Below are 13,567 nucleotides of genomic sequence, written 5' to 3'. Positions count from 1 at the left end.
ACTTGTACTGGTTATAATTAAATGGTATGTATGTGAACTAGGAGTTGAATAATTCCTTAGCACAAAGCAAGAGGATTAGTTAATGTAACTGCAGATTATCATGACATATAGCTGGTTGTAATAGGTTAATGCTGAAATTGCATTATATAGTATTAACAGCAGTTATAATTTTTGGACTCTGCAGTATATTAAAGATGTTGGTAAATCCTGGCACACTAAACTCATATTGTATTCCAGCTGTTCTTTGTGTGGTGTTCTGGTGCTGTGGGTACTTATTCTCTCTAGCTTGTTGATTATTGTATAATGTTAGAATAAAACTAATCATTTTGAATTCCTTTTTCAGTGAACCTAAACTAATCTTTTAAAATTTGTTTTTCAGTGAACCTCACTCCGGTTCTATGCTGCCCAGATTGTGCCAGCATTTGAATACCTCCACTACCTTGATCTCATTTATAGAGATCTAAAACCAGAAAATTTACTAATAGATAGCCAAGGATACCTCAAGGTTTGTTGTTGTTTTCTTGGGGAGGGGAGGGAGGAGCATTCTTTTTGTTTCCAATATACACATTACAGTTGCAAGGAGTGTCATTTGAAGTTATTGATAGACATATTGAATAGTTTGATAAATTGCAATGCAGGTAACTTTATTATATGGAATGTTTGTAAATTATGTTGAATTTCTTTCCCATACAGTAGGAATGCATTATTGTTCATTATATGCATAAAATGTGTGTATTTTAGTGTATTTGTATATTTAATTAATGATGTTTATCTTGAATTTAGTCAGACAATGTGCATGTCATTTCAATGATTACTTTTAATATTTCATTACTTTTAATATTTCAGGTGACAGACTTTGGATTTGCCAAGCGAGTCAAAGGACGGACGTGGACATTATGTGGAACCCCAGACTACTTGGCCCCAGAAATCATTCTTTCTAAGGTTAGTTTTTTTCTGATACTTCTACTGTGTTTAATTTCTCTTTCTATTTGGCCGATTATCTGGACATTGATATTATCCTTATCTGGCTAGAAAGTAGGTGTTTTCTGTAATATATAGATATGTTAGAATACAGAGTATGAAATGGAGAGAGCACAGTAGTCAAGGACTTAGACATAATTATCACACAACATTGTTATAGAAGTTGGTCAGGCATATAGCTTAATTGATACATGTCCATAGTGGTGCTTTTTATATTATGAAGGTTGGGTTTGAACGTTGTGGGGTAGATGTGGATGTGGTTGAAAAGATTAGGGAGAAATACACTGAGGTGGTTTGGACTTGTGGAGAGAATGGAGAATGAAAGACTGACTAAGAGGGTGTATGTAGGTGAGGTGGAGGGAGGGAGAGGGAGGGGTAGACCGAGGATGAGGTGGAGGGATGGAGTTGAGAGGTATATGAGGGAGGGGGGTGAGTTGGGGGAGAGTAGTCGAATGGTGGGTGACAGAGTGACTTGGAGGCGTTTTGTCTGCGGCCACCCTTTGCGGGATTAGGGTGTTGGGCTATAGAGAGATAGATAGATAGGGTTTTGAATGTAATACTGAAACTGTTTTGACAGTAACTATGTTGGACATGTGGTTATAAGATTGAGTTGTGATGGCAGTTGTGTTTTGATGGAAGTGATGAAAATGCTAGTGATGTTAGTAGTGTGAAATAGGTATTAGCTGGTTGGTTCCCATTACAGCCATGAGAGTGATTTATGGCAGTTGGTTGATATACTTCTTGTGTTATGAAATGTACTCAGCTACAAGTCCAAGGTGAGAGTCTCAGACTATAGCAGGTAACAAATTGTCAACATTAATGTAATTTTCTCCCATCATGCAGCAGTTTGAACCATCCTGATCATAATCCTGAACCTGTTTCTCATCAAAAGACAGTGGTGGTAGAATCAGTTTAGGCCAGACAACCATAAATACATGTCTAACTGTTGCAAGAAAGTGGCTTGGTGTCAATGGTGGCATGGTTATTCTTTGATCCCCAGACATAATGTGCTGCATTGTAGGGCTGGTGCACTGCCTATGCTGAAGGGTACAGGGAAGGAAAATTTTACTGTACTGTATTGGGTTTGCACAAAAAAAAAAGAGAGGGCAGAACACTGGTGTAATGATGTGGATAATCTGCTGTGTCAATGATTATGAGGATATTAGTGGTGATGTATTTATGTGCCATGAATAAATAATATCTGTCAGCTGTAATGCCAGGCTGTGCTCAGAAATGTGTTTGAGCAGCTGGCATGAAGGGCTTCCCCACCAGCCCTTGTTGGCAGTGGTGGATGGATGAGTTTGGTCGGCTGCAGTGACGTTGCAGTCAATCTGTGTTGGACAATATGTGATGAGTGTTGGAGTAAACTTCAGCATACTCAGTGGATGTAAAGGACTAAAGGGGGAAGTTGCTCTCTAAGTTCAGACTAGTCAGTCATGAATGTGGGGATGTTATTGGGGGTACAGTGGAGCGTACTGGAGATGTTAAGTGGCCTGCCCTGTTGTGGATAGGAAACACAGTGGGTGGGAGATTACAGTAATTGTAAGCAAGTTGAAGAAGGTATTAGTATTTTATTTATTTTTTGTAAAAGTGAAAGGTCTAGAATTGGTGGGGTGTGAATTCTGGCTGCTTAGCAGTTGGTAGATACAGTGGAGTGTGGAGGTGAAAAGTGAATACAACAGTACTACTCATCAAGCCATTGGTTATGACATCCCTCCAGTTGTATCTATGTATGCCTTCAAAGCTGGGAGATGTATGGAGGTGGAGGACTGGTATTGGGGCAAATTATTACTTATTTCAGAATTTGGTGAGAAAATAGTGATGCTGGGTGATGACTTAAGTGGACATTTAGATGAGTTCATGGGTCTCAGGGGGTGCTTGGTGGGGTGTGGTATAGCATAAGGAATGTTGAAGGTGAGAGAATACTTAATTTCAGTGATGTATTAACCGTGGTTGTATGCAACACATTGTTCGTGGAAAGAGCAGGCAGACTGATGATATATGAATTGGTTGGTGTTGAAAGGCATACTGATTATTTCCTATTTAGTAAACCTGAATGGAAACATTTCAGTACAGTAACATGAAGGGGATTAGTGAAGATGAATGTCTCTCTTTATGGTAGGTGGGGGCACTCACCATCCACTCACTTGATGTAGTGCTGCTTTGGGTGTCTGCCAATTCTTCTCTTCCATCCTTCCTTTCTGTCTTTCATTCCTTCACTCTTTCCTTCTCCTTCTGCAGACGGGTGACTTTACACTCTCTCTTCTGTCTTTCTTTCCTTCATTCTTTCCTCTACCTTCTGCTTATGGGTAACTCTACACTGAATGACAAACCAAATTATTTCCTGTACACCAGGGAACCATTTACTACGCTGGATGGTAACCATATAACCAAATTATGGCATCTGGTGGCTTAGTGGGTAATTAAGGTGCTCCAATTGGATTGAGCCTGTGTGCTGTAGGTTTATATCCAAGGGGTGGTTGGGGTTTATTGTTTACGTAATGCCACTGAGGGATGAGTAAGACTGATCACTCTCATCTTAAATGTCAGGACCAACTTGCCTAGCCCAGGGTTCCTATGCTCCTCATGGGGTGACGTAGGATTGGATGATGGATGGATATATGAATGTATCTCACAATTTAAGTCATTTTCTGAAAAGAAGTAGGAAGAAGAGAAATGCATATGTTCCAAGGAGAAGCTTTTTCCTAAACAGAGAGCAAAAGTTGGGATTTTTGCTCATCTTTAACTCGTTTTCATTCTTTAATGGAAGTGATATTGTAAAAAACTAAGAACATAGTCAAAAGGAACATTCTGTTGCCTGCAAAGAGACGTCAAGTATAAAGGTGAATGAATTAAGTGCAAAACTCGTCATGACATAAGTATATTCAGTGTTGTAGGAATGGTATGTGGAAGAATTATTGTAGAGTATATTCAGTGTTGTAGGAAAGGTATGTGGTGGAATTATTGTAGAGGAAGGGCTGATCGAGATGACCTAGCTAGGCTTAGATCAGGACATCACCCAGCCCTCCAAAGTTATCAGTTTATATTTGATTTAGTTATAATCACATATGACATGTATCCCACTTGTAGAATAGGTCCACACAACATAACACACATAATGGAGCACTGTGCAGCACACGCATCCCGGAGATGCAGACGCAACATCAGTGGTGGATGAAATCTGTGGGATGACCCCGTAGAGGTGGTTGCTTATTTGCAGTCAACAGATCTACTTGGTCAGGTGGACCGAGGGTAAGCAACAGCAACAGCAACAAGACACCATAGCATTGATGTTGCAAGTGCATTGAGGAAACTTCATATATATATCCAGAGTAAACCCCATAATTTTGAGTGATTAATTAGGGACAGTGGCTGTGGGTTATGTTTGAGATTCATGTTTGTCCTTAATGATGAGTGTGCTAGTTGAGTTGAGTGACACAGTCACTCTGCTTTATTGAAGCCAGTGTTCTTGTAAGTGTAGGTAATGTTGGAACTCTCCTGCTGCATTTGAGTTTTGGGGTGCAGTGAAGGTATTGTCAAGTCATCAAAGGGGGAAGAGTTGGTAGGTTGTGGAGGAGGTGGTTGAAAAGTGAGGGTGAAAGGACTGAGCCCTATAGAACACCACTGGGGAATATTCTAAATAAAAATCTTTGTTCAAAGCTGAAAACTTGGATATGTTTCCTGAGAGGATGGTGGTTAACCACTTCTTGTTATTGTCTTCCATGTTGATCTCCAGGTATTTGATGATCAGGATATGTCTTGGTACTGTGTCAATAGCTTTACAGTATTTATGTCTGTTAGTTTTTGTATGATTCTTAGATATATGAAAGAGTTAATGAGAAATATGGTATGAGGTTTTAATGTGAAAACAGCAAAAAATGCTCTGAGAGGCTGAGCCTTTTGAAGTAAATTGTAAAGATTTGCCAGGAGGTTGCATGAGAGTGAGGTAACCAGTAATAGAAGAGGTAGACAAAGTGTGAGTTGGGGGAATGAAGTGACAGGTCACATGAGGGAGGGAAAGAGAAATGTCTCGATAAGAGGGATCACTGCCTAATTTGGATGAAAATGCCTGGAGGTTTTGTTGTTAAAACCACCTTTCCCACAGCATCAAGCAATAAGTGGAAAGCTCATCTGCTTTTCGGTCATTTAACCCCTTTGGGTTGAGGTTCCTCAATTTGCTGAATGAGAATGCCTGACAGTAGCTAAAGTAAGATAATATGGTGTCCCCATATCCATAAAGAAGCTGAATAATCCTCCAACAATGCCAATGTAAATATTGGAATGCCTAAGTCATTTCCAAAGGGTTAATAAGTATATGTATATTACATTACGTTAATAATTTACAAATATAGTAATTGCCATTCATTGTCACTCATTGTAATGTGGCCCCAGACTCATCTGGATGTCCCAGTGAACTGCAGGCTGAAGTAACCCTTTTCCTGCACTCCACCATCCTCCTTTCAGAGGACAGGGATGGATTTAAGGGACATTTATATAATCTGGCAGTGGAAGGTGTCTCTCTGTAGCATCTTCTTGCAGTTTACCAACAACTTTTATAACTGCAGTATTATTAATAGACATTTTCCTTCATTTTTGGTTCTGTATATGCTGTTCTGTTTGTTGTATGAGAAGATAGTAATTTGATGAATGTACACCATTTACTATTGTGGGTGGTAATCACATATATATATATAACAAGTAAATATATATTTGATGGGCCAGTGTGATGGAGCAGTGAAGTGTTAAATGATGGAAAGGTGGATGGATATATATACTACAACAATCATGTGTAATAATTTCATCACAAGAACATAGTGTTTTAATACCTGTGGCTCTTTCTTGACAGGGCTACAACAAGGCAGTGGATTGGTGGGCTTTAGGAGTACTCGTGTATGAGATGGCTGCTGGATACCCACCCTTCTTTGCTGATCAGCCCATACAAATATACGAAAAAATTGTATCAGGGAAGGTAAGAGCTATGACATGCCAACAGGAGTAAGACTATGTAAACATCATTATTATGCTCATCATGTCGCACTGTTAATCAAGTAGTATCCTACATTGATGTGTTAAAAAATGTATAGGCTATACCAGCATATATACATGCTAGTAGATAAAAAGTATGCACACTCACACACACAGTAAAGTCTTGCTGTTGTGTATATTGGATTAATTACAAGAAGACTCAGTGTTGATTTAAGCAAAAGGTTAACTGCACTGATTATATCATTATGTCTATCTATCAGTTCATTGTCAGATGCCTTAATCCTGTAGGGGGTGGCAATAAATGAATTGCCATTATACTATCCTGTTTTTAGCTATCTGGCTGCCATCTCCAGCTCACATTCCTTTTTCTCGTAAACATAAGTCTCTCAAATATCCAGTGTAATTCAGCAAAACTCAGTGCTGGATACTGCAAAATGCCGGATATTACGTCGGTACCTCCAGTTGGCTATCCATTGGGCATTGAACCAGATAATATGTCACCACCCTAAGCTATCCGTCTTGACCCGCTATCCTAAAAACTTTCCTACAATACACTCAGTCTTCGTAAATCGTGTCAATTTGAGTCTGGACCACTGCCGTGATTTATGAATAATAACTTTTATGTGAAAAATTAATTTGGGTCTGGACTTTGGCCAACCCGCCCCCACAGCACCCTACCTACACCTATCTAGGCACCATCAAACACAAACGTACAAATTTAGGAATATTCAGTGCATGTATTAAATAGAAATAAGCCATGTTAAGGGATCTCACCTTAATCCTATGACAAAATTGCTTAAGTGAATGGAGTGGGGTGGTGTTGGGAAGAACTTAGAACCTCTCAGTACTTGTTCTTCCCAAACTCTTTCGCCAGCTTTGAAAACTTCTCTCCCCTCTCAACATGACAAGTGAGCTCCAAACGTTGACTGTACAACAACTGTGGCAGTTTCTTGACGCCATACTGCTTAGAGCGCTTCATTGAGGGGTCGGGAGGGGCCTTGGCAGGTAGGAGGTGGGAGGAAGTTGCACAAAAAGGCAGGTAACTCTCGTACTCCACGGCAACGGTCTGTAGTGTGCGGACTGGCGGGACAAGAAGAGCAACAACATGGCGGCATTAGTATGCACATATGCCACCAGGGACGCGCGGTGATTGTTTGTTGGGTCGCGATTTTCAGTTTGAATGCCGCGGTTTACGGTTCTCCTCAGAAAAGGCCCACTTGGGTGCCTAGATCCGCGATTTTCGTGACTTAACAGTGATTTAAGGTTGGCAGCAGTCTGATGGCCACCTAGCCTTGATTTATGAATCCGTAATTTATGAACACTTGATTTACGAGGATTGACTGTATTACCCATGAGTAAAAGATTAAAATTAAACATAAAATACAGTACAGTATTGACACAGTACATGTAGTACAGTAATACAGTACATAATTTAATCGTACATATCATAAGTAATATAAACAGTAATCATATACAGGTATAATTACGAGTGAGCAAGCGAAGGAAAGTCTACTGTCGGAGTAAGGACAACAGAGCGAATATGAGCAACCTGGCACACCATCACACTTTGCAGAGGATAATAACTTTTTACTTATGGCAGATAGAAACCTGATTCCATTTAATACGGTGCATACACTCAATATAATTCATGTTAGCCCATACCCTCGGTCATAAGAATGTAAGAACCATGCTATATCTGGGATTTTCCTGAGGAGTGTTTAGCAGAAAACTGAAACTTGATAATATTAAAAAATTAATTTAAAAAGATTTAATGTCGTGATATTAGGTTTTTATGCAATGAAATTAAATATAGATTAAATAGATGAAAAAATACTTTCAACTTTTCTGTATCTTGAGGGTGAAATTCCATAGAGTAGACACCCATTTTCCAGCAGTTTTCTGTTTATTGGCAAGACTTACAGCCAAGATTGTCTTGTGTGTGTTTTGGGGTCTGCCTGTGTGCAGATTGAGCCCGGTGTCTGAGCCTTATGATACACATTACCTCTGAAAAGTGCATCGTACCACTGATAGCTTCCTGTTTCTGAGCTGGATGTTGCCTAATTTTGCCAGATATTGTTTTAACAGAACTGAGCCAAAAGCATGAGATAATGTAATGGGACGGAAATTGTGATGACAGATAATTGAGAGTTTAGTGTACTTGTACCACTTTACTGTATCACTGCATCTCATCCTCAGTCTTCCCCTCTCCTTCCCCCATTCACATGTGCTCATACTATCAGTTTTATATGTGTATATTGAACTGCAATCCAGTACATCCAGGAAAAGTCTAGTGCAGCCATGTAAGTTTGAGATAGTGAAAAGTGTGCCTACTGATACAATGCTGCTGCTGTAATGCAGTACATGTAAGTAATACAGAAAGAAATAAGGATGCATAGCAGTGAATCATTAATTAATTTTGTCATGGAAGTATATACAAGAATACATTAAGTCCTCTTCATAAAGCATCCTTTTTGTTATTCCATTTTGCTTTTAAGTATACACTAATCTACAGAAAAAGATTGCCCTCAAGGTTGATTGCTAACGGTGAAGTGGATTGGCCAGTTTTACCATTTTAATGCACTACAGTTCTTTGACTTTACTTTGGCCCAGCTTTTTGCCCTGTTGCAGATTACTTCACATAATTCAGTGGCAGAATAAAATATAGTGGCTCTACAGTCTTTTCATAGCACTTCTTCATGACTAGCGTCATATTCTAGTGTCAGTCTCTTGTTAGAACTCAGTAATCAAGTTGGAGAGATGGCAATTTTAGGCCAGGTTCGAGTAAAACAATTATAGTTATACAAATATCAGTATAGTTGTGTTATTCCAGAACTCGTACATAAATTGTAGAAATGCCTGATTATAAACTGGATGCTTGTAATTTTAGGTAAATTTCCTTCACTGATGTCCTTTCAACAAACAGAATATATAACTGTTCAGTTTGATGATGATGAGGAAATAATGTAAATTGCGTTAGAGCTCACAGGTGTTAACAATAACATTCATGTTATGCAGTATTAAATTTGAAAGTTCTGTTGTGTATCTTTAGGTCTCTGCCCCCTAACCCTCAGCTTCTGTGTAAACTAATAATAATATCTTGTGATTACACATACAGCAAAAGTCCGGTAATACGAATGGCAGGGGACCGAGGGTCTTTCAAACTATTGGTTTTTTCGGACTATTGGGAGGGACCTCTGAAAACATTAGACATATGTACACTCACGATCACTAATTCCTGCCCAGGGGTGTCCCCTTCCTACCCCTGTATACCCAGGGAAGAGGGGAGGGGGGGACGAAACAAGCTCCACCTGCCACTATCCCAGCTCCGACCCTCCCCCATACCCCTACCTAACCCCCACCCCACCTGTCATACTATTCATCTTCACCTCTACAATAGAGGTGAAGATGAATAGTTTCATGCTGGTACATCCAAGGCCAAGAGCAAGTCCAAGCCAGATAAATCCTTAGATAAAGCCCTGAAAATTTTGAAAAAAGACCAGATAAAATAAAAAATTTGCCTTGACAAATTCAGATTATTGGGATTTGCAGATTATTGGAGGCCAGAAGTAGAGGACTTTTACTGTATTATGAAAATTCTTTACTCATGTCCCATTACAATTCAGTTAGAGCCCAGTGTATGGTATAATTTGTTATTATTAATAGACACCTCAGTTGCTCGATTGATAGAGGTCTTGGATCAGAAGAGAATATTCACTAACCAACGATGGTTTCAACCCAAGAAGTGTCCATAGGTATTTCTGTCACATAACTCTGGCAAGGAAACAGGGTAGCTTCCTGTGGCATTAATGATGTGGACCACAGTAGCCTAGCCTCAGGTTCTTCTATGCCTTACATGGGGAGTACTGAAGCACCAGCTATTTGTTGTAATTATTATTGCAAGTGTGTTGGAGCCATTATAAATGATACATATGATTTATCACTCGGAGCAAGTTCTGAGACTGTACTCAGTTTCATTTCACTTGACAGAACAGGGCCTTTCCTACAACTTGAATACAGGGAGGTCACAGAGTTATGAGTACTATAGTTTAGTTACCCCAAAATCAGCTTGTTAAGTGAATGCTTGTACATCAAATTACATTACCTTTAAAAAGACTTGGTTCCTGACCACCACCACATTACACCTACACTGCCATGTATGACAGTTTTAAACAAGAATAAATTTAGTTACACCTAAAGCACATATAGCAATAACATTTGACCTATAATAATGTATAAGTACTGTAATGGAAGCAGAATGAAAGAGAAAATAGTATAGGAATATACTGTATATGTACACTTACTGTACTTGAACAGTATACGGTACAAATGTTTGAGTTCATTGGGGTTGAGCTGCCCTTCTGTCACTTCACCACTGTTTGGAAGGCATGAAGTAAGAAGCAGAGCGAGCTCATTGTATATCACTATCATCATCATCATCTGGACCTCCTTTCCCACTCAAGGGCAGGCTGAGATGTAGCAACATCCAGAGAGCCCAAGTTTGCCCAGTCCTATGGGCCACATTTCCCATTCACTCATCATTCAAGTCCCCAGAATCCTGGCTCTGTCTGATATGCCAAAAAATGTTCACCACATTCTGTAGCTTCACATAAAGGTATCCAATAGAGTCGATCATTTAGATAATACCGTACCTGTGCGTACAGCCCTTTACACCAAATATGACCAAAGTGAGTGCAAGAGAGAATGAGAGTGAGGCAGCTTGTGGAAGAGTGGGAAGGAGGGGTGCATAGAGCTCACAAACTTGCCCCCAAGACATCAGTGTCATGTTATTCCACACTTTGTCCAGCTAGCTTCGCAGCTGTGCATGTCTTGAGTTTTCATTATGTAGGCCTCTTAATTGATTCATGGATTCTCAACTGGCCATTGTAACTTTGGATTTTCAGTACTTGTAATGCCAGAAAGTGCCCAGTACATGCCAGCATTATAACACTTGATTCTTGTATAACTAGGCCTCCCTGCACTAAGTTGTGGTTGCATGAAATATGATAAACCTTATTTTTGAGGTAGGAATGAGTCTTCTTGGTGATGTATCAGATTGACCCACCACTTGGCCATCATCATAGGTGAAAGAGGCTGGGAAGCTTCATCAAGATGTACTCTAACTTAATCACAACCTTGTTATTACAGGTGCGGTTCCCTGGTCACTTCTCTTCTGACCTGAAGGATCTGTTAAGGAATCTACTGCAGGTTGACCTGACCAAGCGGTATGGAAACCTCAAGAATGCTGTTAATGATATCAAGAATCACAAGTGGTTTGCATCGACAGACTGGATTGCTGTATATCAAAGGAAGGTAAGATTGATCCAATGTATGCCCTGCTTTTTCTCACTGAAAAAGTACCGAAAGGTGGGCTGTTCAACTCACCGATTGGCTATTTTTTGTTGCACTAAGGTTTGTAGTGCAACATTTAGGGCACTTAAAAAGCTTTACTGTATGGGTAATGAAACACAAATGATTCAACATAGAAAAACACAGAAAAGGCATACTGGGGGGGGAGGGAAGTTATGTTTATCAACACCTGATGTGGGGCAGTTGGACTTGGTGGGCATTCATTCGAGGTTTTCATTCAAGTTGCTTCGACCTGTGATGCCTTCTTGCCCAGTACTGTCCATTAGTTGTGTGCCTTCAGGAGGCCCGCCTCTCTGCTCCCCCTGCTTCAATTCGAATCGAAGCAGCCAGAAGAAGTTTGGTTATATACGTTGATTGGTCCTCCTTCAATCCATGACAGCTGTTAGCATTGAGCCCTGGAAACAATATTTGCACTAAGGTACTTGCTGCTGGCAGTGATGGAAAACATGATAGATGTTGAACTCTTTATCGTATTCATGATAATCTCCTCATGTTTTTTACCGTACCTGAATATCCGGAGCTTTCCCGTAGGATCATCCGTGATGTTGGTTTTGCCATAATTAATAATGTTTGGAGGGGGTGCTCCCCTAAGGCTGTCTTCTACCTTTTTAAAGTTGGCCACTATGACCTCTTCAGAGACAGCAGCCTGCTTCCTCAAAATATTTTGGCATATCCTGGAGGACAGCAGGACTTTTATGTCTCTTCAGGAAGCCATGTACTCAGTCTGTACTTGGAAGATTATCCTTGAAATCTGCGATGTAATCTTTACAACTGTCCAGATAGTACTGATGAAGTTGCAGCATATAAATTGCCCCAAAGTGCCAAGGCAAATTGCCTGAGTCAAATTGCCCCTTTAGTCTAAAATCATATTATTTTATAAACAAAAGCAGCTAACTTACTCTGGTAGGTGGATAAACATTAATGACACTCAGTTTGTTATTATATATCCAAGGGACAATGGAGGAAAATACAGTTAATCTTGTCTTTATTGTTGTAAGTTACAGCTAAAAAAAATGTGAAAATAACAGAATGAGAAATTGATCACAGTTCACTGACCTTCAGCAAGCTGTCCCTAAATTTAATTTACAATATAAATTAGCAATTTCAGATTATAGCACCATATGAGAGTGTCAGATATACCCCTTTTTACACTGTCTGACCACCTGAGTCTCATTACTCCTTATTGAGTCTAATTGCCTCAGGTGAGTCGAATAGCCCCATCATACGGTAAGTAATGGTGGCAGTAGAATTACAGTAGAAGTTTGCATGATCTTAGTGGAAGGTTTTAATTTCCAGTGTCTTCAACACAAAATATGGTCACTAATTTCACTCTTGTAGCATTACTGGTATATGATTACCAATCAAGGTCTGTTCACTCTGCACTAAGGTTTTTGTTTCCCCTTACCTCTGAAACTCACTCATACACACCTTAGTTGAAGCTTCTTCACCATGGATGCAGTGCACTCCAGTCTGCAAGAATAACTAGGCAATAAAAATGCATCTAACTGTATTTTTTTTTAAATACCTGTATATTTAATTATTATAAATGAAGTCCATTGCACTAGCTCTTTTCCTGCAGTTATGCCAGATGCTTAGATAGATGTGCTTAGAATTCAGAAAGCAGCCATAGGACATTACCAGATCTGAACTGTATTTCTGTTGAAAGTAAGGCAATAAATTTTAGATGCTTAAGGACTGTATACAGTGATCGTATTTTACTTTTACACTATTTATATTTTAACTTTCTCTTACTTTATGCGGTGTATACTAACTAATGCATGTTGCTATACTGTATTTATTTGCTTACCGTAAAGTAGATGTAATACACTACTTGCTTTTACTTTGGGAGCTACTTGAGAATAACATTTATGGGAACTAGCTATATAACCAGTCTTTACTGTGATGTAAAGGTAAGCCTATATAATATCTACTGCATATATATATATATGTATCATCATCATCATCATGATCATCACCAACCATTGAATGTCCACCGCAGGACCGGCCTATTCCAACAGAAGTATATATCTATATGTGTGTACTGTATGTATCTATCTATCAATCAATCAATCAGTCAACCTATCTATCTATCTATCTATATAATATGTACATAGAGAGAAAGTAAGAGAGATATCAGAAGTCCCATTGAGTGATGAGCAGGGTGGCTTTAGGAGTGGCAAGGGATGTGTGGATCAAATATTTGCAGTGAGGCAGATAGTGGAGAAGGCTTTTA

At 39.4% G+C, this 13,567-nt stretch overlaps 1 pseudogene; it reads left to right on the top strand.

Moving 5' to 3' along the window:
- Window positions 1-379: 379 nt before the first annotated feature.
- Window positions 380-11,710, top strand: LOC145400238 (cAMP-dependent protein kinase catalytic subunit 1-like; annotated as a pseudogene).
- Window positions 11,711-13,567: the final 1,857 nt, after the last annotated feature.

This window comes from Coenobita brevimanus, chromosome 51 (genome assembly GCF_032717465.1).
Source record: "Coenobita brevimanus isolate Jiangsu-jjx chromosome 51, ASM3271746v2, whole genome shotgun sequence".
Taxonomy (NCBI): Eukaryota; Metazoa; Arthropoda; class Malacostraca; order Decapoda; family Coenobitidae; genus Coenobita; species Coenobita brevimanus.
This window is presented reverse-complemented; position numbering and strand designations above follow the sequence as displayed.